The sequence below is a fragment of the Hyaena hyaena genome, unplaced genomic scaffold, assembly GCF_003009895.1.
Source record: "Hyaena hyaena isolate Hyena2069 unplaced genomic scaffold, ASM300989v1 scaffold_1413, whole genome shotgun sequence".
In the NCBI taxonomy this organism is placed as follows: domain Eukaryota; kingdom Metazoa; phylum Chordata; class Mammalia; order Carnivora; family Hyaenidae; genus Hyaena; species Hyaena hyaena.
The window spans coordinates 85925-113494 of NW_024082038.1; the positions used below are offsets into that span (position 1 = coordinate 85925).

At 38.0% G+C, this 27570-nt stretch overlaps 1 pseudogene; it reads left to right on the forward strand.

The window, feature by feature from the left end:
• The first annotated feature begins 628 nt into the window (after nucleotides 1–628).
• On the forward strand, nucleotides 629–27570 carry LOC120225440 (annotated as a pseudogene).

The window sequence follows — 27570 nt, forward strand, 5'->3', positions numbered from 1 at the left end:
ACATTTTTTGAGCAAAATTATCTCAAACACCGGAAGAATAAACTTTTCTCGGGAACTCTATTTCTTTGCTCACAAAAAGGTACACATGCCTATCTTTGTGTTATGGAAGCTACATGAAATTTGTAAATTTGTGAAGCAGGAGAAAACTTTATAGTGTGTATCTATTTCCTGTCCTTGAGGAGCACTGGCAGGTTTGGGAGGGCAAGAATTTGAACATGAATTAAGTAGACTGTTGTCAAGGTAGAGTCTGATAATGGCAGGAATCTGGAAAGGCAAGATAGCTGGATGGAGGGAAACTTAAGGAATGGCCGAGGGGCTTGGGATCTTGGTTGACCACTATGGGCCGAGATGAAGGCTGGTGCAGCTGTGGGGCAGGGTGTCCTGCTGAGGTTCAAGGTCGACTACGAGTAAGGCATCTTCCTCTCCTGGCATCCTGGAGCGCTTGTTGCCCCATTAACATGGGCAGTTCATGTCTTCCTCCACTCCTCATGGTAGAGCCTCCTAAAGGGCCAGTCTTAGAAAAGCAGAATCTGAACATGTGTAAAAGTCAACTTGTTCTTTATGGTGGACCACTGATTGTCAATTGTGGATGGCTATACATCCAAGGAAATTAATGCTCCCGGTCCTCATGTTCTCTTTTAGTAATCCATCCACCCTGATCATCCAGCTATCAACATCCTCTTTTAGCAATCCATCATCTTCTGGGGTCCAGCACTTTCCGGGAACCAGGAGGAAGGACATGGACAGGAAGCCCTTACTTTTCCCTCTATCTTGGTTCCCTTTTGGCAGGAGATTAAGGTACTGGGCTTAGTGAGATATCAGAACATCTGAATTGGAGGACACCTGGCTAAGGGTAAACATTCTAGGCCTGCCTGCATCTTCTGGTCTGGACAGTCTGGAGTGCAGGTTTTTCTGTGATTTCCATTTATAATACATAGAAATTAATATCACAAATTGTGGAGGCAGATTATTCTACCACTTTCTCACTGTGTCATCTGGGACACATTATTTCACCTCTCTGTTTCTTAGTTTCTTCAACTTTAAAATTAGAATAATAATAGCAAAAGTAAGTGCATGTTAATATTAGCCATTTATATTTGCTGTGTTTACAGCTTGGGTACAGTTTTGTTTTCAGGCTGGCACAGGGAAGATAGTTTTTGTGGAGTATTGAATATACTTTGAGGCTGTTGGGAAAATAATGTTTTCAGGCCCATGTGGTAAATTAGATAAATTAGATTAATGATCTAATCTGAGGTAGATTAAGGTTGAGCACACATTCCTTCCTTCTACTGTGCTTTCCTATACTATAGAGACTGCAAAACCCAAAACTACGTTTCTCAGGTATCTTTCTGTCTGAAGGCCTAGATGCAAATTGGCCTTCCCAATTGGGTTTTCTCATGTAAAGTTTGGAAGGCAGAAATGGGAAGGAGGTCATCACCCTGCTAGGAAGCTCACTGTCGGAGAGAAGGTTTTTCTGTGGCAGTATTTGAGAGTCTGGTCACTAGCTACAATGGGTATCCAATGGCACTTGCTTCCTCATTCCCTAACTTCCCTGATTGGGCTGCTCCCAGTGGATCGCCATCTCTGCAGGGCTGTTCTGGGAGTCCTTTCTGGAGACTCAGCACTGAACTCCTTTCAATGTTGTTAGTACCCAGTTTCTTATATCTCACTCTTTCTGCTGATTGGTTGTGGTTTATGTTTTCTACAACTGAGCATTAATTTTAGTCTAGAGAAGCATAAAGGAAAGGGCAATCTTGTCTGATTTTCCAAAGCTGGAAGAGCACAGCTTTTTAATTATATGGTTTCATTTGATGCCCTATATGCAAGTACTTTGCTAAGGCTCTTCATTTTTATCAACTAGGGCTCTGAGGACTTCCTTAGCTCTTGTAAGGTATGTTTAGAGGTTTTCCTGTATTTACTCATATTTTTCTCAAGTTGACTACAAGAGAGATAGCTGACTCTTAATCATGGTATTGCTAAGACCTGTAATCGTGTGATGGGACTTGGGTGTTGTGTCAGGTAATAATTTACTTCAACGTGGAAAGATTAAGGTCTAATTGTTCTGCTGAAACAATATATCCTGTCTAATGTTTTACGGTTGCCATATTAAGTGAATTGAATGAATTTATAGGGTGGTAATGGAGGAGTTACTTAGATTGGGACTATGTTTTGTCTTTATATTCTGAGAAGTTGTCAACTTTGATCTTGAGTGGTGGGGAAGAGATTATGCTAGAAGGGTTAAATGAATAGATGCCCATGGTTGAAAATCTGGCTGAGGATTAAAATATTAGATAGAATTTGAAAGGCTACTCCTGCTATGGGGTTCCTATGTAATAGAACATGGTGAGCACAGCTCTGCTGATTCCTTGCAGGCTTGAGTCTGATTATCCATCCTGACTGTGCGGAGGGCTCTTTTCTTTTTCTTTTTAATAATGTTTTATTTATTTCTAGGAGAGAGAGAGAGACAGAGAGAGACAGCGTGAGCAGGGGAGGGTCAGAGAGAGAGGGAGTCACAGACTCTGAAACAGGCTCCAGGCTCTGAGCTGGCAATCAGCACAGAGCCCGACGCGGGGCTCGAACCCACGAACCGCGAGATTATGACCTAAGCGAAAGTCGGATGCTTAACCGACTAAGCCACCCAGGCGGCGGAGGGCTCTTTTCCATAGTGTATGTCAATGGTAGCTTAGAGTAGTCCAAATGTACAAGCTAAACAATGAGCATATGTATTTGTATCTTCAAAATCTAGGCTCAATAGTAGTGCTTAAATAGAATAAGGCCCTGCAAAATGTTAAAAGCTAACTGCTGGTCCAAGAGGAGGGAGGGGATTGAATGTAGAGAAATGTGCTATGAAATTACAAGACATCTTCACAAATTGAGGTTCAAAGTCCTGTGGGTCTCCTTGTTGGAAGGCTAATTAGTGTCTATATGTGAGGGGGAGGATTAGGTGGCCAAGACTTTTAGTTATACACACTGGGTTTGTGTGGGAGTTGCCAGAACCCAGCTTAGCAGAGTCTATTCCTGTTGTGGTTTGTTGGTTTTGTTTTTTAGATTCCTCATGTAAGTGAGATATTATGGTATTTGTCTTTCTCTGACTTGTTTCACTTAGCATAATACACTCTAGATCTATCCATGCAGTTGTGAATAGCAAGATTTTATTTTTTTATGGCTGAGTAATATTCCATTGTCTGTACATACATACAATATCTTCCATATCCATTCATGTCAGAAGATTCTTAGGTTGCTTCCATATCTTGGCTATTATAAATAATGCTGTGATTAACACAGGGGTGCATATAACTATTTGAATTAGTGTTTTCATTTTCTTTTGGGTAAATACCCAGAAATGGAATTGCTAGGTTATATAGTACTTCTTTTTTAAATTTTTGAGGAATTTCCATAAGTTTTTCATAGTGGTGTACAAATTTACACTTCTACCAACAGAGTATAAAGGTTCCTTTTTCTCTATGTCCTCATCAAGACTTGTCATTTCTTGTCTTTTATCTACTCAGTCTGATAGGCATGAGGTAGTATCTCATTGCAGTTTTATTCTATTATTATTTTTTTCTTTCTATATTTTACTTATTTATTTAATTTTAATTTTAATTTTTTTTTACAAATAGTTTATTGTCAAGTTGGTTTCCATGTAACACCCAGTGCTCATCCCCACAGGTGCCCTCCCCCATGCCCATCTCCCCCCTCCCCCCACACCCATCAGTCCTCAGTTTGTTCTCATCATTCAAGAGTCTCTCATGGTTTGCCTCTTTCCCTTTCCCCCACTATTTCCCCCCTTCTTCTCCCCCACGGTCCTCCGTTAAGTTCCTCCTAATCCTCCTATATGTGCAAACATATGATATTTGTCCTTCTCTGCCTGACTTATTTCGCTCAGTATAACACCCTCAAGGTCCATCCATGTTGGTACACGTGGCCAGAATTCATTCTTTCTCATTTTCGTTGCAGTTTTAATTTGCATTTCCCTGATGATTAGTGATGTTGAATAGATTTCATTCTTTCTCATGGCCATGTAGTATTCCATCATATAGATAAACCACATCTTCTTGATCCATTCGTCCATTGATGGACACTTAAGCTCTTTCCATGTTTTGGCTATTGTTGAGAGTGCTGCCATGAACATTGGGGTACATGTGCTCCTGTGCATCAACACTCAGCAATAGCACTGCTAGGAATTTACTCAAGGGATATTATTATTTTTTACAGTTCATTGTCAAGTTGGTTTCCATATAACACCCAGTGCTCATCCCAACAAGTGCCCTTCTTCATGCCCATCACCGTCTTTCCCTCTCCCCCACCCCCATCAGCCTTCAGTTTATTCTCAGTATTCAAGAGTCTCTTCCTCCCCCCAACTATGTTTCCCCTTCTCCTTCCCCTCCCCCATGGTCCTCTGTTAAGTTTCTCCTGTTCCACTTATAAGTGAAAACATATGGTATCTGTCCTTCTCTGCCTGACTTATTTCACTTAGCATAACACCCTTGAGTTCCTTCCATGTTGGTACAAATGGCCAGAATTCATTCTTTCTCATTTTCGTTGCAGTTTAAATTTGCATTTCCCCGATGATTAGTGACGTTGAATATCTTGTGCCTTTTGGCTATCTGTATGTCTTTGCTTTGGAAAAATGTCTATTAAGGTCCTCTACCCACTTTTTAATTGGATGTTTTATTTTGTGTTATTGAGTTGTAGGAGTTCTTTATGTATATTGGATATCAACCCCTTATCAGTTATATTATTTGCAACTATCATCTCCCATTCAGTGGTTGGCATTTTAGTTTTGTTGATTTCCTTCACTGTGCAAAGGCTTTTTAGTTTGATATAGTCTTTTTTGTTTATTTTTGCTTTTGCTTTAGGAGACATATCCAAAAAATATGGCTAACATAGATATCAGAGACCTTATTACTTTTGTTTTCTCCTTGGAGTTTCACAGTTTCAGGTCTTACATTTAGGTCTTTAATACATTGTAAGTTTATTTTTGTATTTACTATAAACAAGTGGTCCAGTTTCACTGTTTTCCATGTAGCTATCTAGTTTTCCAAACAGTATTTATTGAAGTGATTATTTCCATTGTATTTCATGTCTCCTTTATCATAGATTAATTGGCCATTTAAATGTGGGTTTATTTCTAAACTCTCTATTCTGTTCCAATGATCTATGTATATGGTTTAGTGCCAGTACCATATTGTTTTGATTACTATAGCTTTGTTGAAATCGGATTATGATACCTCCAGATTTGTTCTTTCTCAAGATTGCTTTGGCTATTTAGAGTCTTTTGTGGTTCCATACAAATTTTAGGATTATTTATTGTAGTGAAAAGTGTCATTGGTATTCTAATAGGGATTGTATTGAATCTGTAGGTTGCTTTGGGTAGTATGAACATTTTAACAATATTATTTCTTCCAATCCATTAGCTTGGTATGTCTTTCCATTTATTTGTGTTGTATTCAATTTCCTTCATCAGTGTCCTCTGGTTTTCAGAGCACAGGTCTTTTGCCACCTTATTTATATTTATTACTAAGTAATTTAATTCTTTTTGGTACAATCATATATGGGATTGTTTTCTTAAATTTCCTTTTTGATAGCTCATTATTAGTGAGACAACATATTTCTATAAATTGATTTTGTATTTTATAATTTTAATGAATTCATTTATTAGTGCTAATAGTTTTTTTTTCATAGTCTTTAGACCTTTCTACATATAGTATCATATAATCTGCAAGTAGTGACAGTTTTACTTCTCTTTTACCAATTTGGATGTCTTTAATTTATTTTTCTTGCCTAATTGTTGAGGCTAGGATTGTCAATTCTATGTTGAGTTACAGTAGTGAGAGTGGGGATCTTTATCTTTTTCCTAATCTTAGGAGAAAGGATTTTAGATTTTCACAATTGAGTATGATGTTAGCTGTGTGTTGGTCATAAATGACCTTTATTATGTTGAGGCACATTCCTTCTATATCCACTTTAAGAGTTCTTGAATGGATTTCGAATAGTTTCAAATACTTTTTCTAAATCTATTGAGATGATTATATGATTTTTATCCTTTGTTTTTTTTAAGTGGTATATCATATTGATTGATATGCAGATGTTAAACCTCCTTGCATTCCTGGAATGAATTCACTTGGTCATAATGTTTGATCCTTTTAATGTATTCTGAGTTTGGTTTGGTAATTTTTTATTTTATTTTATTTTTTTCTGAGGATTTTTGCATTTGTATTCATCAGTGATAATGGCCTATAACTTTTCCTTCTTTGCTTTCTTTTTCTTCCTTCCTTCCTTCCTTCCTTCCTTTTTTCTTTCTTTCTTTCTCTTTCTTTCTTTCTTTCTTTCTTTCTTTCTTTCTTTCTTTCTTTCTTTCCTTTTTTCTTTCTTTCCTTTCTTTCTTTGCTTTATGATTTCTTGATATGATTTCAATTGCTTTTAATTTATTGAGACCTGTTTTGTGGCCTAATATATCAACTATCCTGGAGTGTGTTTCTTGTGCACTTGAAAAGAATATATTCTGCGGTTTTTAGATGGGGTGTCCTGTATGTATCTCTTAAGTCCATTGGTATAATGAGTTGTTTAAGGCCAATGTTTCCTTACTGATTTTCTCTCTAGACGATCCACCCATTGATGTAAGTTAGGTATTGAAGTCCCTAGTATTATTGTATTGCTTTTTATTTCACTCTTTATTTTTGTTATTATTTGTTTTATATATTTAGTTGCTGGCATGTTGTATGCATAAATGCTACAATTGTTATATCTACTTGTTGAATTCACACCTTTATCATTGTTATATTCTTTGTTTTAAAGTGTGTTTGATATAAGTATTGATATCCCAGCTTTCTTTTAATTTTTATTTGTGTTGTATATCTTTTCCATTCCTTCACATTCAGCCTGTGAATGTCTTTAAGTTTGAAGTAAGTCTATTGTAAGATTTTTAAAAAATTTTTGTTTACTTGTTTATTTTTAAAGCTTATTTATTTATTTTGAGACAGAGACAGCATGAGGGGGTGTAGACAGAGATCGAGAAAGAGAGAGAGAGAGAGAGAGAGAATAGCAAGCATGTTCTGCACTGACACTGCAGAACTGGATGCGGGGCTTGAACCCACGAACTGTGAGATTATGACCTGAGCCAAAACCAAGAGTTGGATACTCAACTGAATGAGCCACCCAGGTGCCCCAGTTTTTTTTTTAAATCTATTCATCTTTCCTGTGTCTTTTAATGGGAGCATTTAGTTCACTTACATTTAAAGTAATTTTTGATAGGTATGTGCTTTTATTGCCATTTCGTTTATTGTTTTCTGACTATTTTGTAGTTCTTCTCTGTTCCTTTATTCTTCTCTTTGTCTCTTTCCTTGTGGTTTGATTGTGTTTTCTTTAGTGATTAATTTAGATTCCTTTTTCTTTTTCTTTTGTGTATTTAGTATAAGCTTTTTCATTGTGCTTACCATGTGGCTCACATATAATATTTTATGTATGTACTGCTCTCTTTTAAGTTGATAGTAACTTAATTTTGGAAACATTCCAAAGCTTTAGATTTTGACTTCTCCCTGTTTTATATTTTTGATGACACATTTTGCACCTTTAATTTCATATATTCCTTAATAATTATTCTATTTTTAACTAATTTTCCACTTTTGTCTTTTACCCTTCCATATTTGCTTTCTAAGTTGTTGATCCACTACCTTTATGGTGAGATTTTTAATTTTATATGTTTTCTTATTATTAATCAGTAGCTTTTCTTTTTAATGTAGAGAAATCTCTTTAATATTTCTTGTGAGGCAGGTTTAGTGGTGATAAACTATTTTAGCTTTTGCTTATCTGGAAAACTCTTACTCTCTACTTCAATTCTGAATGATAACCTTGCTGAATAGAGATTCCTTGGTTTTTCCTTTTACCACTTTAAATAAGTCATGCCGTTCCTTTATGGCCTATAAAGTTTCTGCTGTGAAATCTGCCTATAGCCTCATAGGGTTTCCTTTTATGTAATATGTTGATCTTCTCTTGCATTTGAAATTCTTTTTACCCTTAACTTCTATCATTTTGTTTTATTTTTAATTTTTAACAATTATTTATTTATTTATTTATTTGAGAGAAAGAGAGAGAGCACACAAACAGAGCAGAAGGGCAGAGGGAGACAGATAGAAAATCTTAAGAAGTCTCCATGCCCAGCATGAAGGCTGATGTGGGGCTCAATCTCATGACTCAAAGATCATGACCTGAGCCAAAATCAAGAGTTGGACATTCAACTGACTAAGCCACCCAGGGTCCCCCTTAATATTTTAATTATGATGTTTTTCAGTGTCTGTCTTTTTGGGGCCATCTTATTTAGAACTCTTTGGGATTCCTGGATCTAGATGTTTGTTCCCTTTTCCAGATTAGAAAAAGGATCAACCATTATATTTTCTAATAACTTGTCTGGCCTTTTCTCTCTCTCTTTTTTATGACCACTATAATGTGGAAGTTAGTTCACTGTTGTCCCACAGGTCCCCTAAGGTATTCTTAATTCTTTTAATTCTTTTTTTCTTTTGCTACTGAGTGTTTTCTATTGTTGTGTCTTCCAACTCACTGATTTGTGTTTCTATTTCATCTATTCTGCTGTTGAACCCCTCTAGTGTATGTTTCAGTCCGATTATAATTTCTGTTTGGTACTTTCTTATATATTCTACCTCTATGTTGAAGTTCTTACTGTGTTCATCCATTCTTCTTCAAGATCAGTAAGCATCTTTATGACCATTACTTGTAGCTTTTATACAGGCTGGTTGCTTATCTCATTTCATTAAGAGTTTATTTGTTTGTTTCTTTTCTTCAGGGAATTTGCCTATTCTTTGGCTTGGAACATATTCTTCTGTCTCCTCATTTTGCATGTCTCTCTGTTTGTCTATATGTATTAGGTAAAGCAGCTATCTCCCTCAGTCTTGAAACAGTCTTGTGTAGAAGCTTTTATGTGTGCACAATCTCCCTGGCCACCAGAGCTAGGCATTCGATAAGAGTCCTTTGGGTTCATGTGCTCACCAGGCTGTGATAGCACTGTGGCTAGTATACTGGGCAGTATACTGGCTTGGAGTGCTCATCTGTTTCAGTTGTGGCTTGGGTGCTGTGTAGTGTTGGCACAATGCAGAGTGCTCAGTCAGCCCAGTTATGGAATGGGGTATGCAGAGCATGCCTGCCCTCTAGCCTGCTAGAGTGGCACTCATTTGCTCTGTCACCAACAAGTTAGGATAAGATTGCAAAAATGGCATCTACCAGTGCTTTTGTCCCCATGTTAAGTCCCTGTAGGTTCCTATCCCTCTGGCAGCCACTTTAAAATAAGTTAAGTGGGTCTCCTGTGATTATGATTAGGTGCTTTTCAGTCTATTGCTTTTGTACTAGATCCAAGGGTAAATGGGTTTGTGCTTGAGCCTTTTAAGGATAGAGTCTTCATTCCCTGTGATTCTGTTGGTCTTCATCCTATTGATTTTCAAAAGCAGACATTTTGGGCACTTGTCTTTTCAGTGCTGACCACCAGTATGAGGTGCTTATTAGAGCACAATCTCTTTGTTCCTTGAGGGAAAGTTCTATATTTTGAGATCTCTTTCGATTGTAAAGGTTACCACATCTGGAGTAAAGTCCTGGGCAAGCCTGTGTCTCTGCCTCTCCTACGCTTCTTGATGAGTCTCCTTTGTCTTTTGTTGTGGAGAGATGGTTACCTAGTTCTTAGATCCTTTTCAGAGGAAAACTATTGTATGTAACTATAGATTTGTTGTATCTGTGGGACGAGGTGAGTTTAGCATTTCCCCATGCTGCCATCTTGAACCCCCTACTATCACATTTGTATATTTGGTTTTCTCAAAAGACTGAATTACCGTTTTCTTGTTTGAGTGAGACTCTAGACATCTATCTGTTTTTAGATAGGCTTCCAAACATTCCTTCATCTTCCCTTCTCTTCAGAGGTATTTGGGAACTTTAAGGATATTGCAGTTTTTCTGATGAGGAGGGATGCTGAGCATCATTTCATGTGTTTGTTGGCCATCTGGATGTCCTCTTTGGAGAAGTGTCTGTTCATATCTTCTGCCCATTTCTTCACTGGGTTGTGTGTTATTCGGGTGTGGAGTTTGGTGAGTTCCTTATAGATTTTGGATATTAACCCTTTATCTGATATGTCATTTGCAACTATCTTTTCCCATTCCATTGGTTCCTTAGGAAAATAACAATAGAACTCCCCTATGACCCAGCAATAACACTGCTAGGAATTTACCCAAGGGATACAGAAATGTTGATGCATAGGAGCACATGTACCCCAATGTTCATAGCAGTACTCTCAACAATAGCTAAAACATGGAAAGAGCCTAAGTGTCCATCAACGGACGAATGGATCAAGAAGATGTGGTTTATCTATACCATGGAATACTCCATGGCAGTGAGAAAGAATGAAATCTGGCCATGTGTAGCAACATGGATGGACCTTGAGGGTGTTATGCTGAGCAAAATAAGTCAGGCAGAGAAGGACAAATATCATATGTGTGCACGTATAGGAGGATTAGGAGGAACTTAACGGAGGACCATGGGGGGAGAAGATGGGGAGAAATTGTGGGAGAGAGGGAGGGAGACAAACCATGAGAGACTCTTGAATGCTGAGAAACAAACTGAGGACTGATGGGTGTGGGGGGGAGGGGGGAGATGGGCATGGAGGAGGGCACTTGTGGGGATGAGCACTGGGTGTTATATGGAAACCAACTTGACAATAAACTATTTGTAAAAAATAAAAAAAAAGAATGTTTATTTATTTTTGAGAGACAGATAGAGAGACAGAGCATAAGCAAGGGAGGGGCAGAGAGAGAGGGAGACACAGAATTTGAACCAGGCTCCAGGCCCTGAGCTGTTAGCACAGAGCCCGATGTGGGGCTTGAACCCGTGAACCAGGAAATCATGACTTGAGCTGAAGTCAGGCACTTAACTGACTGAGCCACCACGCACCCTAAGGATATTGCAGTTTTAATCAAGTTGTTTATTGGCTTTTTAAAATATTACTGACTGAGGAATTGTCTTTCTTTGGTCCACCAAGCAATAACCACATGTCTTTCTGCTTTGAAGCTCTGGTTTCTTTGCCCATTCTCTCCATCCTTGTGGGTTTCAGCCCTGAAAAGTTCCTGTTGTGATATTTTAGTGGAATTTTGCAAGAGAATGAAATTAGATGTGTGGAAGTCTTAGTCTCTTTCCTAAGGCAGTTTTCACGTCCTGAAAGGAGGTGGCTACATCTTCTTTCACTCAGAAAACCTCCTTTCCATCCTGGGGAATGTGGGGTTCCTATAAGGATTTGGCTACCTTTCAGTTGGTGAAGAATCAGGTAGTTGTTCACAGCTCTATTGTTCTCTGAGGTGTAGTGTACCTTCTGGGCACAAGACAAAGTTTCCAACAACACGGGCCCTGCCCCAAACCTTGGCACTGTCTTCTCTTTCTCTTTTTTTCAGTATCCCACCCTTTATTCTATGACCACGTGCAACCCCAGTAAGTTCCCTGTCTCAGATAACCTGAGTTAAGTGCATGCCTCCCTGAGTCCTCAGAGCTCATTTTCTGGAGGGCCTCATTGGGGCTAGAACTCCCAGAAATTTTCTTATGCCACTATCATATTTCTCATTCTTTTACTGCCCCTCCAGATGATGGATTAGCTACTTTGCTAGGTATTTGTCAAAAACTAATAATGGCGCAATGCATTCATTATACCTTAAAACCGTTTTGCTTTCAAGCACTAGCTCTCTGACACCTTAGCTCATAGAGTACTAAAGGTAGGATATTCAGGCAGTATTTTTGACTGAGTTTTTTTTTTGTTAGAATCTGTTTATGTAAAGCCACCCTAGTGAAAACATTTTTGTGTCTTTGTTTTCATTGGGAGCTAACCTGACTAACTCTACTAGCGGTAAAGTAAGGTAAGAATAGAGTCTTTTTGTGTTCCAAAGAGAAGATGCTGCCTGGACCATTTGTTTCTGGAGGGTTCAATGTACAAATATTCCAATCTTGCAGAAATCAACTGGATTTCATGGAATTTGAAGTCAATTGAAAAACAATCAGACAGAATCATTTCAAGAATTCAAAGCATTCAAAGAAAAAGTGTTTGCTCAGCTACGGTGATTGAGAAATTGAAGGAAGGTAGAATGATATGTCATGGTTGGTTATGTGCTGCTCTGATGCCAGTTTGGAATAAAAGCTGAACTTTGTTGTTGAAAGCCACCGTGGAAAGTGGAAACATTGATTGTGGATTGCTGAGTGGTGGAGTATTATTTTCTTATCCAGAAATAGGAGCTTCCTTGCTTCAATGGGATGGAGAGATAGCATCAATCCTTACTACTGCAATAGAGCCCAGTTGCTTTCTTTTTAATTTCGAAAGAGTAAATATTTAAATAGGTAATACAGAAAAGTTATTGCCAGTTTTCCTCCGTGGGTCATGGCTAGGAGTTAAAAGAGAGAGTCAGGCAGAATTCACATATGGAGAAAAAAATATTAGAGAAATTATATGTAATCCTTTTGCAGCAAGGACATCAGAATTCTTGATTTGCAATTGGCCAAATTGAGCAAATTTTTCTCTGGAAAGCCATCTTAAGAGAAAAAAAAATTATGAATTTTCTTAAGCCCTGTGATTAGAATGTAATATGTATTTATGTTCCCCCCCAGGCACCACACAATAAAAATGGTTAAAACCTTTAGTCCTTTTAGTAGTTCACAGTTTTATTGCCAAAGTTATTTTGTAGATTTTATGCTTAAAGCAAGGTCAGTGTATTGCACTGTATAAATTATTCTAAGTAATTGCTCAGTTATTTTATAGCTTAGTCACAGGATTTTTTCATTATTAAATGTAGCCTTTCCTTTAAAGTTGGGATGAGAAGGGCAATATAAATCACAGGGCCGCTTGCCATTGGGGGTTTCAGCTTTACCTGTGATAAGAGTTTAATAACAATCTGGCCCAGACACCAGTTCCCTCTCAATTACCTTTCCACATGGGCATTAGTTCACACTGTTTATTAAAAACTCCCCTTGTAGTTTTTAAATGGAGTGTTTCAGATTAATGGCCCTCATGGAGTTTAACTTCATTGCACTTCATTAAAGCTAGATTGTACAAAAGGTTACTTCAATTAAATCCAGAACACGACCTTAAATCTGTATAGATTTTTTCAGAAAATGTGATAAAATTGCTCTGCCAATCCTTGGAGATTAACAAGGCAACATCCCTTTCAGTAAGTGAAGTGCAAAACTTGTGAGCCTGTTCTGAATTTTCATATTGCTGTGCATTTGGATTTTACAAAATTAGAAGCCAATCCATGGAAAGAGTCTGGAGTTATAAATGGATCAAGTTACTGGAGAACAGACCCACCACGTTGGACTAGAGAGTTTGTGAAACCTTTAGTATAGCATCTACTGGAGTAGATGCTATAAGTTTGGTACGTTAGAAAAAAAGATTTTTGTTTTCCATGTAATAAAAATATCTTTCTGAATAGCTTGGTTTATGTCTTCCAGCACGGAAAGTGGTACAAAATTTTCTGAGATGTTTTCCCCCTTGGCTACTCCAAACTGTAAAGCATAGCTTGTGGCAGTTCCTAACCATTGTTTCCTCTGAAAACTCATGATAATTGGAAGCATTAATTACCAACCCTACACCCTGAGAATGTAGCCTCATTATCTTGAGGCAATGCGTGAATTGATGCTCATTAACACTGTAAGTCAATAGCTCAGTTTTATCTTTTTGTGAGTTTCAAGTGACTCAGTGAAACCAATCCAGATCTATTTTCTCCTCTTTTTGGATAGATGAGATGTCAAAGCAGTACATTCTCCCAGCCAGTAGTTGTATCTTGTTTATAACCTTAAGAGCTCTTATGTTGTAAATATTTTTTTTAGCTGCTATTGATTTTTATTCTTATAAAAAAGGTTAAGCTGAAAATTGTTAAGTGTTTAAGTACCCGATACTATTATTCTTTGTCTCTGTATGTCAGAGCTTCAGCATTTCTTCCATCTGAATGTGTATTTTTGTTGTTGTCCTGCTTTATGAAGCTGGTATCTTTATCTTTTTGTCTAGGTTTTGTCTACTTTCTATGACCAAAAGTAGCACTTACAAAGGGATGCAAAAATAATCTAAGCATTTATTCAAAAAGCTCACATATACACCTGACAATATTCATAGCACACTTGTGCACAAGGTCAGTACAAAGCATAAGGAGAAGAGGTGATAGAATCTGAAGAAAGTGACACCCAAGCCCTCCCACCAGATACACTCACATAGAAGTAACTTCTCTGGGTCAAGACACTGAAGCCCTGAGTTTAAATATGATAGTTTATGAAGGATGGCTAAGCCATTGTATGATTACCACTAATTAAAAACTTAATTAAACTAGCATGTTACCTGTTTGGACCCTCAGGGAATAATCAGATAATTGAATATATATATATTAAAAAATTTTTTTTACATTTTATTTATTTTTTAGAGACAGAGAGAGACTGAGCACAAGTCAGGGAGGGGCAGAGAGAGGAGACACAGAATGTGAAACAGGCTCCAGGCTCTGAGCTGTGAGCACAGACCCTGACTCGGGGCTCGAACCCACAAACTGTGAGATCATGACCTGAACCAAAGTCAGAGCCTGACTTTGACTGACTGAGCCACCCAGGTGCCCCGAGAATTGAATATATTTTGAGTTAAAGAAATTGACAAGTCAACAACATGGAGTACTACAGAAAGAGAAGTCCCACCTTATATCACAGTGGGATAAGGATTTCTGAGCAACCAAAAGATACATGAGGACCTTGCGTACCAGGTATTTGAAGTACTTAAGTAATGGTTAGGAATTTGAGCTGAAAGGAAACCTTTCTTCTTTTAGAATTTGGTTATGCTTAAGTAGATGCTGTAAGTGTGGTGTGTGTGGGTTGTCCACACATACTATTAGTTGGCTATTCTTAAAGTTGAAGAACCTTGGAAATTCTTTTTTGAAAAAAATTTTTAATAGTTTTTATTTATTTTTGAGACAGAGAGAGACAGAGCATGAGCAAGGGAGGGGCAAAGAGAGAGGGAGACAGAATCTGAAACGGGCTCCAGGCTCTGAGCTGCCAGCACAGAACCCCATGCGAGGCTCAAACCTGCTAACCGTGAGATCATGACCTGAGCCAAAGTTGGACACTTAACCAACTGAGCCACCCAGGCGCTCTAGAACCTTGGAAATTCTTTTTTTTTTTTTAATTAATTTTTTTTTTTTAAATTTCTAGGAGAGAGAGAGAGACAGCGTGAGCAGAGAGACAGCGTGAGCAGAGGAGGGTCAGAGAGGGAGGGATTCACAGACTGAAACAGGCTCCAGGCTCCGAGGTGGCAGTCAGCACAGAGCCCGACGCGGGGCTCGAACCCACAAACCGCGAGATCATGACCTAAGCGAAAGTCGGACGCTTAAACGACTAAGCCACCCAAGCGGCCCTAGAACCTTGGAAAGTCTTGAGACCCTTTCAGTTGATCCAATAAGTCAAAATTTTCACAATAACATCTAAAGTTGATTTGCCTTTTTTTGTTTTACTCTGGTTCTCTTCCAAGTATACAGTGGAGTGGTAGCATAACAGACTGAATGGAGAAGCAGATAGGAGGGTCTAGATGTCTTCTGCTAAGAAAGATATTAAAGAAATGTGGAAAATGTGAAAATAATGGGCTCCTCTCACTACACTCCTTTTGTTTTGGAATATATTTTTCATAAAAATATGTTGCTTGTATTAATATGTAATGAATTTATTATTGTTACAAACTGAATATTTAAAAAGTTATTAATTTTATTTATTTCTATTATTTGAGAGAGAGAGAGACCATGAGCAGGGAAGAGGGGCAGAGGGAGAAAATTAGAGGATCTTAAGCAGGCTCCATGCTGTGTGGAGATTGACATGGAGTTTGATCCAATGATCATGACCTGAGCTGAAATCAAAAGTTGTATGCTCAACTGACCGAGCCATCCAGGCACCCTTAGCTTTAGTTTTTAATTTTAATTTTTAATATGGTAAATACAATAGGTATAAGTCAAATAAACAAAGGCTCTTGAAAAGTACTTAACTTTTGAGCATAATGGGCTTCTGTCCAAAATGTTTGTGAGACTCTCTTATAGGTGTAAGTAGACACCTGCATACCATAGCTTGTCATGGATTCAGGAACTTCCTGTGTGGAACGCTGGCACTCAGAATTTTGAAGTCCCAGAATATCTCTATCTGTGTATTTCTCCAAATGTGGCTGGGGAGGAAAAAAATTGCTAAACAGCTTTCTCTCATCATTAGAGCAAATACAAAGAAAGATGTTTGTCGCTGTGGGAGTGGTAGTGAATAAGTTAAGAAATAGAACAAACAGGAAGAATTCGAGGGTGTCAAAACAAGCTTACTCCTCACTTTCCTTTGGCGTCATAATTAGAATATTTAGACACTGGAAAGATTGTATAATGAAATATCAATTTCTTGTAGACCGAACTGAACCTGGGAAGGAATCTTTGGAACTATCGTCTCTCAAATGAGTATGGATGAGTAGTTGCAAGTTGTGACCTGTCCGGTGAGAACTGGAATTCCCTGTATTAGGATGAGGCAAGGAGGGGGGAGTTGTGTAATGATGTGCGCAGTAATTGGAGCAGACAGCAAATGGATGAAAAACAGCTCATACAATGGAGGATTAGAATTCAGCAGTACTATCAAGAAAATTTTGCCATATGATTAAGCTGCCCCATTCCACTATCACTAGGAGATGACTGGCTATATTTTAGGTAGGAATCATTTGGAAAATCCCACTGAAGGACTCTGAATGCCTTCGTCAGGATCATATGCCCAGCCCTTGACCAATGGGCAGAAACCAGGGATGGAGTACCACTAAAACAACCTACTAGGCATACAGGATGGAGAGGCAGGAGAAATAGTTCTCCACATGAAGTGATAACCTGATTCCCAGAAGAAAGAAGAAGCACTGGGCAGAAAACGAACAGCCTTAGTCAAGTCCTGAATAACTTTGTGACTGAATTCTTACAATATCTTCCTCAGTGGTCTCTTCTCTTTAGTTATTCCCATCACTGCCAGATCAATAATCTTTCTAAACCCATGAAGTCATAACAACTTTGAGGTTTATATGGTGTACATTAGATCTCCAGGGCTTATCAATCATCTATCTACTGGCTGTAAGTCTGTACCCATAAACAACATCTCTCCAATTCCCTCACCATCATTCTATTCTCTGTTTTTACCAGTTCAGCTTTGTGAGATTCCACACATAAGGGATACAATATCCTTGGAGAGTGGTCTTAATTTTCTCGTTTCCAAGTGTTTAGAAGAACATTTTATTGTTTCATTGGCAACAATTATTATTTGACCTTCATAGCAACCCTGTTAGGCAGACAGGGCAAATGAACATCACCTCCAGTAGATAAGGGAATTGAGACTTAAAGCATTAGGAAATCTTTCCAAATTCACAGAGTGATTAGATAAACTAGCATTCAAATTAAAATATTCCTAATATAGGCCTGCATGATGGAAGACCATTTCTTTATATCAACTAGAACACATAGCAAACTTCTGGAATCATTCCAGGTGCTGAATATATATTTATTTAAAAATGAATGAAAACCCCTCTGTGAAAACAAATTGAAACAAATTATTAGTATCATGATGTGCTATTCGCTATGAAAGACTAGGATACAGGCTTTTTTTTTGTTCCTTACTGATAACTCTGTCAAACTACTAAACTAATTTCAGTTTTATGATTTGTAAAATGAATGTCATAATTCTTCCTGATGTGAATTAGTCAGTGTGACTGGACCATGAAGATTCAAGAGTTTACTGGAATGGTCATGAGTCATAGTCATATGGATGAAAGTTTAGGAAGATAAAAAGCAGGAAGATTAGGATCACAACCAAAGCTTTCAAGGTCATAGAGTTAAAGTGGAGGTAAGAACCTTGGGTAGATCTCTGATCTACAGTAACTGTAATTGTGAGATTATCTTTTATTTAGATTTAGGCTTTTCTGAGTGAACTCTCACCCAGATAGAATTCTCTAGCTTGGGTGTTAATTTCTGAGTTCGGAGGAAGAGCATATCACTGATCTGCATGATGAGAACCATGCTGCAGTCAAGAAGAAGTTAACTTTTCTTAATGAAAACTAGAAGATCAATGGGAGGGTATTGTTTCCATTCCTATAACTGGTAGTTTAAATTTGGTCACTTCTCACTAAGTTTTAAAAAGTGTCGTTAATAGAGTGTATTGATGAAGAAAAACACAATTCATTATGTTGTCACATTTTCTGCCATAATGGCTTCAGAGGAGCCCTTGACTCAACTCCCGTCTCTCTAAGTCTCCTGTTGGATGTGTCTTTGTAGGCATGCTGTCTTATGTGAGCCTTAACTGCCATGCCAACTCTATGTGCCTCTGTTTCTCTTATGCTATATTTTGGAAAGTTATTGTAAGACTTAAAATAGTCATAAAACTTTTAGGTTTGTTAATGCTAATGGATACAATATACTGATTCTAAGGTAGGATTGATTTTTCATGGTTCTGCCATTTAAATGATATGATCAACTTGAGCAGCACGCAACATACAGGATTAAATTGCACTGTTGAAACTGCCAGAGGTCAAATAAATACCCCTTTCTCCCTGTAATATGTGCAATCATGTTTCATTTAACCGGCAATATAGGAACATATAAATGACTTTGTCAGGTAACTGAAAGTTACCCCTTAAAAAACTTTAACTTCTTAAAATTTTAACTTGTTTGAATGGAAAGCATTAAGAATTGCATTGCCTACCTCCTGAATTGAATGATAAAAGTATTGAAAAGTATAAAGACTAATCAAATCCATGTTTCCATCACAGATTTTCTTTCTTTATAAATAGAGGATATTGAGTTCAATTTAATGTTTATAAAATCACCTCACGTTATTAGCACAAGTTTTATTATTACATCATTCTGTGTGATGAAAAATACTCAGAAGTTTGGAGAGTATATGGATAGATCAAAATTTTATTTATGTGCTTATAGAAAATGTGGAAAACATAGAGAAGAAAATAAAATGTCTATAACCTCACTAGGTAGACATAATCATTATTTTTTAATAAAGTTAACATGTGACTATCTATATGCCTTTCTGGTACTTCCTTAACTTTTTAATATATTGTGAGCATTTCTCATAGCCTTAGATTGTCTTAATAACTTACATTTCTAATGGTCACATAATTTTCCATTGTGTGGTGGTACCTTTATTTTCTTAATCAGTCTCCCATCAGTAGACACTTATATTTTCCCAATTTTAAGCTATTGTAAGCAATGCTGAAGTGAACATCTTTGTACATAAATCTCAATGGACATCTTATTAATTAACATATTCATCAAGAATTCATGGAGCATTTCCAATGTGTAGGGCAACGTTTATGTGCTGGCGATACAAAAGGGAATAATCTTTGCCCACAAAGAATTTATATTCTCGTAGACAGAGGCTGACACTGAAAACTGTAATCCATGGTAACCACTTTTAGATGATAGTGACATGTTTTGTGAAGCAGTGGTTCACAAACTCATTGTTTGCAAGATTCCTTTATATACCTTAAAATTACCAAGGACCCTTAAGAGCCTTTGCACTTTCTGGTTATATATATCTGTATTCACGATATTAGAAAATAGGTCGAGAAATTGTAAACATATTTAATAACTCATTAAAAATTATAATATTTTATATTAATATATTTTATATAAATAAAATTAATAATATTTTAATATAAGTAACTATATTTCCCCAAACCCAAAAAATATTAGTGAGAAAAATGAAATTGTTTTACATTTTTGTAAAATTTTTTGATGTCTGAATAACAGATGGGAGCTGGTCTCATCTCTGTATGAACTATGTTGTGATAAATGGTTTTGGTTGTCTAAGAGAAAACTTGGCTTCATATAGACGTACAATTAGAAAAAGAGTATTTTAATAACCTTTTCACCTAATTTAGGACATTGGTCTTTGATAATTCACCAAAACCTTACTAGTGGAAGCTTCTTTAAAGTTAGTTGCAATGTGGAATCTAAAGATTTAGCAATTAGCTTTCATACTGTTATGTTCTATCTTGAACTTTGAATGGAACTGTCATACATGCATGATTATATAATATTAGACATTGCATTTTGAAAATATTGGTTTGTAACTTATGCATATCTTCCAAATATTGCCCCACCTTAAAATTTAATACTCTAAAATCACATTAATTTCTATCATGACTTAACTCATTAGAAAAGTCTTGAGGAGGGTGTCTGGGTGGCTCAGTCGGTTAAGCATCTGACTCTTGGTCTTGGCTCAGGTCATGATCTCACAGTTCTTGGGTTCAAGCCCTGCTTTGGGCTCAGAACCTGCTTGGGATTCTGTCTCCCTCTCTCTATGCCCCTTCCCCCATTCTCTCTCTCTCTCAAAATAAAAGTAAATAAACATTAAAAAAAAAAAGAAAAATCTTGAAATATTAGGAAGCTTTCATGCTGGAAATTTATTGTTGGCAATAAACACTTTCCTTGAACTGAGACACCCACTTCATTCGATTTTTGTGAACATGTGTGTGAAATGTCCAAATCTGAACAACTATACTTTGCCATTCTCTCAACTAAAAATAATGTTTCCCTGGAAAACACTGGCTAGCTAAGCTCACAATTCAAACAATCACACATTTCTTCAAAGGAACTATCTGAATTCGATGTACAATAGAAGTGCTTTGTGCATGCTTCTCATTTCATCAAGGATAGACTTTGGTAAAATCGATAACGTATTTTGCTTAAGGCGATCCTTATGTCTACTGAACATGTTTTCCATTATGAGTGGTTGGAGGTGAAAAATACAGTGACTATTGGCAGATTTTGCTGCCTCTAAGTTACCCAGCAGTTTACCTGTCACTGCTATTGTAACATCAATGTAACTGTCAACAAAGTGGAAAAAGCAAATAAGTCTAAGTATGAAATAATAATAGCTGCTTACCCCTGAAAGGGTCTTGTGGCCATCCATGAGTTGGTGGACCCCACACTGAAAACTGCTGTCCTGAAGAGCAGCCATAGTCTATCTCTTCCTTTCAAGGAAGTTTTGTTGTTGTTTTTGTTTTTGTTTTTCTTTTTTGAAGATCAAGAGAGACATTATTCAAGCATTTAACTTTTGCAACTCTAACACTAAAAAGAGCTTTTGATAATTATCTCTGTTGGAGTTTAAAAAACAAAATATGCAATAATGGATATTTAAAAGAAAAAGTGTAGCAATAATATGATTTATTGCATCCTTACTATGCTCCAGACACTGTTGTCAAACTTTGCATACACTTCACTTAACACACACAGCAACCTTAATACGTAGGTACTATTTTTGTTTCCATCGTATGATAAGGAATTTAGGTAGCAGTGGGGTTAAATAATTTACCCAAGTTTCTCTTAGCTAGGAAGTGGAAAAACCAAGCATCCAACACAGTTCTTTTTAACTCAAAGTCCAACTCTATTCATCACTCCCTAAAATTACCAATAAATTTTCTGGGGCGCCTGGGTGGCTCAGTCAGTTAGACATCCCACCCTTGGCTTTGGCTCAGTTCATGATCTCACAGTTCATGGGTTTGAGCCCCGTGTCCGACTCTGTGCTGCCAGTATGGTTCTGGTTAGGATTCTCTCTCTCTCCCTCTCTCTTTGCCCATACCCCACTTTCTCTCTTGCTCTCCCTCTCTCTCTCAAAATAAATATTAAAGTTTAAATAAACTTAAAAAATATTTTCTATCCTAATTACGTAAATGAAAATTTGGTATTCTTCCAGGCATTCATATTAGTTTATCATGGACTTCTCTAACTATAATCATCCAAATGTTAGGTCTTCCAGGAAGTCTTACTGTCCACTTGACCCAATTTAAATTTCCCATTTTAGGGCTTTCATGGCTTCACTTATTGCATGTACCACTGTTTCCCATTATTGCTGTTATTCTTATCCCTCCCTTAGTCTCACTAACTGTAAGCTCCTTTAGGTCAAGAGTAACATCTTATTCACCTTTTATAGTCTATCCGGCAAATTAACCACTGCAGCAATGGTCCCCCCTCTATGAACACTCTGTGAGCTTCAACGCAGCTGTGTGGTAGATTGCAAATTGCCACAATCTCTTTGCACTTCCTGTCATCAGGAAGCAGAGCATGCTTTGCTCCCTCCTAGATATGGTCTAACCTTACAGTCACTTTGGACAACACAATGCAGCAGAAGTGACTTGTGAAATTTCCAGGCTGTGGACTTCAGAGGCTTTGCAGGCTTCTGTTTTCTCTAGGAAGGCTGCCCAGCCACCATGTGAATAAGCTCTATTTAGCCTGCTGGAGGCTGTGAGCCCATGCGGAACGAAGCTGAGTCTTCCCTGGTAAGCCATCCTAAACCAGTCAGCCCCTCACCCCGCCAACCACGCAGCTGACTGCACTTGTATGAGTGTCAGCCAAATCAGCCATGTCTGGCCAGGGTTGTCGGACCTACCCTGATGAAGGTAGCTCAGAGAGCCAACTCACAAACTGTAAGCTAATTAAAGGTTGTTGTATAAATCAAGGTTCTTCTGAGAAACAGAATCAATAGGATGTATAGTATATATTATATGTGTGTGTATTTGTATATGTATGTGTGTGTGTATATGTAATTTGTTCTTATATATATTATTTGTTTCATACATATGTGAAAGAGAGAAGGATTTATTTATTTTAGGGAATTGGCTCATGTGATGGGGAGGTGGCTAGTTTGAAATCTGCAGAACAGGCTGGAAGGCTGGAGACCCAGGGAAGAGCTGATGTTACAGCCTGAGTGCAAAGGTAGTCTAGAGGCAGAATTCCCTCTTCTTTAGGTCTCAGACTTGTTTTTCAGCTTTCAGTTAATTGATTGGTGCCCACCAAATTTATGGAGTGTAATCTGCTTTGCTCGGTGTCTACAGATTAATGTTAATATTAATCTTATCTAAAAAATAGCTTCACAGTGACAGGCTGGTGTTTGATAATATCTGGGTCCACTACTTAGCCATGTTGACACAAATGTGACCATTGAAATCACCAGGTTTAAATTTTTAAATATATTTTTATTTGAAAGAGTGCCTATGTGAACAAGGGAAAAGGGGCAGAGGGAAAGATATATATACATATATACAATAGATATATCAATCTATCTATCTATATATATATAAAGAGAGAGAGAGAGAGAAAGAAAGAGAAAGAGAGAGAGCACAAGCCTCTTAAGCAGGCTCCATGTGGGACTTGATCTTACAACCCTGGGATCATGACCTGAGCTGAAATCAAGAGTCTGATGCTCAGCCGACTGAGCCACCTATGTGTCCCAAACACCAGGTTTACATTGGTTTGTTAGGGAACAAAAACTATCTGATCTACTTAGTAACCATCATCTCTGCTGATTTCTCTGCACACTCAGCAGTCGTAAGAATTATTCAGGGGTGCCTGGGTGGCTCAGTCGGTTAGGCGGCCGACTTCAGCTCAGGTCATGATCTCGCGGTCTGTGGGTTCGAGCCCCGCACCAGGATCTGTGCTGACAGCTCAGAGCCTGGAGCCTGATTCTGTGTCTCTCTCTCTCTCTGACCCTCCCCTGCTCACACTCTGTCTCTCTCTGTCTCAAAAATAAATAAACGTTAAAAAAAAAAAAAGAATTATTCAGCAAAGATGCAAAGTTTACTAATTTCAAAAGAGAAAATAATTTTCTTCTCCATGAAATTCTAAGCTTTCAAATACATATTAATAGAGAAAATAGTTTAAAATGTTGGCAATAGCTTTCTGTAAACAAACTACTTCTCTTTGTGACTGTAGTTGAATGAGACATGCATCCCAAGAGCAAATCAAAGTGAATACACACTTGTCTTTCCTGAAAGAAGGTTTTGGTTGTTGTGTAGAAAATTCTTCTCTTCCTCATCTAGTAAATGTTAATTGACCTCCTTACCTATTCCACGCCAGGCCCTGAGCTAGACATTCCCTCAGCATTAATTTCTGCTCTCCTGGCACAAAAGTAAACAAGAGCATCTTTTTCCCATAGGGGTTCACTCTTTCCTTTAGACAATTTGCTGTTTTTTATGTTCTGTCTCTATTCTGTGTGTTTAAGTACTTTCACTAGAATAATATGCATTGGCTGTTCCTATGGAAGAAATTACTCTTTTTTTCCCCACTCCAAAAACAGTGTAGTATTGAACTGGTCCAGTACAGTCCTCCTTGCCAGTTCTTTGTTTCTTCATTTTGTTCACAGATCTCTTGAGGCAAGGATTACAAGCAGTGTGTTGTTTGTGTTTCTGCCTTCTGGCAGCAAAAAAAAAAAAAAAAAAAAAAAAGAGTTTGAAAACACTCCAGCAAGGGTATTTCCTGTGCCCTCAAATAAAAGAACTAGATAAAAGTGCTACTCACTTGAGATCTACAAAACTTTCCAACTACAGCTAAATCTTGGCTTTTGACTCTTCTTCAGTTCTGAAGCAAGGAATCTGCCTTCTTCCTTGGAAGTTTCTCATCTGGCTGTAAGCATTCTAAATGCATTCTACTATCTTTGAGGACAAAATTTATGTTAGAAAGTAGATATAATTCTAATAGGAACCATTTACAGGAGTCTCAGTGTGTGGTTACACTGGCTGAATGCTTTGCAAGCATTATCTAATTTAACCCTCATGACAATCATGTAAGTGAGGTATGAGATTAAGGCAAAGATATTTGCTTAGTAAAGTAGTTTAAGGATACTCAGCCAGTAAGTGGGCAGGCTAGGCATCAATGCCGGGATCTGACATGATGGCTCATGGTCCTGATCACTATGTTTAGTCTAATGGGATTAATAAACTGGATCAGTGTTTGCAGGGTGATGGTACAGTTCCAGTTTATGGGTCAATAATGCAGGTCTCAGATCAAGCCTGCCTCAGATCAATTATTTGCTGCTTTACTAATTAGCTTTTATTTAATTGTTCTGTGACTCAGTTTCTTTCTCTTTAAAATGGGGATAATGAGGGGTGCCTGCGCAGGTCCGTCAGTTAAGCATCCAACTCTTGATTTTGGCTCAGGTCATGATCTCACGTTTCATGAGTTTGAGCTCCGCATCTTGCTCTATGCTGACAATGTGGAGCTTGCTTCAGATTCTCTGTCTCCACCCTCTCTGCCCCTCCACTGCTTTCTCTCTCTAAACAAACAAACATTTAAAAAGATAAATAACATGAGGATAATGATATTTCTTTTCCTCAGGTTGCTATAGGGATTATATGAGTTAATACATGGAAAGAGCTAATACCATTCGGCACATCCTAAATGCTCTCTAAGTGTTACCTAGTCTTATAAAAATGTATGAATCTTTTTCATCGGGATGTCAATTTTTGGGTTTCCTGTCCAGCTACAAGATTAAAGTTGTTTCTACATTATGCCAAAGTACAAAAAAAGCCAATTTGGAAACAAGTCAATCTAATTGCCAGTGTTCAATGCAAATAATAGACTCATTATTTGGTGTTCTGTGGAACAAAAGAGCAGTACTTTTTATCACATAGCTTTTTAAAAGTCTTTTCATTAGTCGCATAATTAAGATGAAGGCAGGGGCTCCTGGGTGGCTCAGTCGGTTAAGCGTCTGACCTCAGCTCAGGTCATGGTCTTATGGTCTGTGGGTTTGAGCCCCATGTGGGGGCGTCTGACCTCAGCTCAGGTCATGGTCTTATGGTCTGTGGGTTTGAGCCCCATGTGGGGCTCTGTGTTGACAGCTCAGAGCCTGGAGCCTGCTTCAGATTCTGTGTCTCCCTCTCTCTCAGCTCCTCCCCCCTTCATGCTGTATCTTTCTCTGTGTCTCAAAAAATAAATTTAAAAGTTAAAAAAAATAAGATGAAGGCAAACTTCAAATTGTTAAGAAAAAGGAAGGAAAACTGATGGGGAAGTTAAGACTTTTTCACAGTGGTTCCATACCATGCCCTCTCTAATGGTGATGTGGAAGGTTCTGGAGCAAAATGTGGAGTGGTCAAAATAATAGGAGTTACACATGGTTCCTCCCCCCCCCCCACCTCAGGAGTGCCCAAGAGAACCTGCCCATCTTAGACAAACCATCAATTGTTCTATAATTCAGTTTTTTCTGTTATAATTAGTGAATTCAAGTTTTTTATTTCACTGCTATCTGAGGAGATCTAGAGCACTTGTTTACTGATCACCTTCTAAGTGGGTTTGACATATAGAATAGAAACATGGTGGCCTGTTAGGACTTTCGTCTTTTTCCTAGAATGCTCCATACACTAGTCATTTCATATTATTAAATGTATATATTTTCAAATGGCAGTTACAGTTTCCATAACAACTTTTCTTTATACTGTAGAAAATTGGGAAAATGCAGAAAAGCATCAAGAATAAAATAAAAATCAATGTAACCCCACCATAATATATAGGTGCCTTCATCTGCAGTAAAGGTGGTTGTTTTAAAAATTTTTTTTAATGTTTTTATTTATTTCTGAGAGAGAGAGAGAGAGAGACAGCATGAGCAGGGGAGGGTCAGAGAGAGAGGGAGACACGGAATCTGAAAGAGGCTCCAGGCTCTGAGCTGGCAGTCAGCACAGAGCCCGACGCGGGGCCCGAACCCACGAACCGTGAGATCATTACCTAAGCGAAAGTCGGACGCTTAACTGACTAAGCCACCCAGGCGCCCCTCAAGGGGTTGTTTTCAAGTGTTCACATGATCTGGTGATTTCTGAAGATATAAGATAAAATGAAAATTTGATTATTCATGCCAGCCCCAGGAATGGAGTTATATGATACTTGATACTACTCATTTTACCCTACCTTAAAAAATAATTTTTTTTGAGCTGAAATAAAGGTAGAATTTGTTAGCCTGAGAGAACACCTCTGAGAGTTATATGTCAAAATAAGGCTGTATTGGCAGTTTCCGCGTGGAAGTTGCCAGAAGACTGGACTCCCAAGGACACTTCACTGGAGCCAGGATTGGAGCTGGGGGAGGGTGGGCAAGGTGAGCAAAGTGGCAGCCCCGAGGCTCCAATAGGAGGCGCTGCTGAGCCCGGCGGTCTCCGAGGACCAAGGGCCGACAGGTGGTTCATCATGGGTGGCTTTTTCTGAGTGTCTTGTCCAGTCTGTTTGGAACCCAGGAAATGAAGATTTTAATTTTGGGATTAGATGGGACAGGAAAAACTATAATTTTGTACAGATTGCAGGTCGGAGAAGTTGTAACTACTATTCCTACTATTGGATGTTAAGATGAGATGGTAATATACAAGAGCCTTAAATTCCGAGTCTGGGATTTAGGAGGACACACAAGTATCAGGCCATCCTGGAGACATTATTATTCAAACACAGAGGTAGTTATTTCTGTACTGGTCAGTTGTGATGGAGATTGCATTGGAATTGAGAATTAGGTGCCATGTTGGGGCAGGAAGAGATGAGAAAAGCCATTTTAGTCGTGTTTGCAAGTAAGCCAGACATGGAACGGCCATGACTCTCTCAGAGAGGACAAATTCACTCGGGTTGCCTTGTGAAAGGACTTAAATGGAAAATATTCAAAACTTGAGCAACCAAAGGCATTGGCCTTGATGAGACAATGAAATGGCTAGTTAGAACATTAAAGAGCAGACAGTTATTCAATCACTTCTGCCCTCTGAAATGA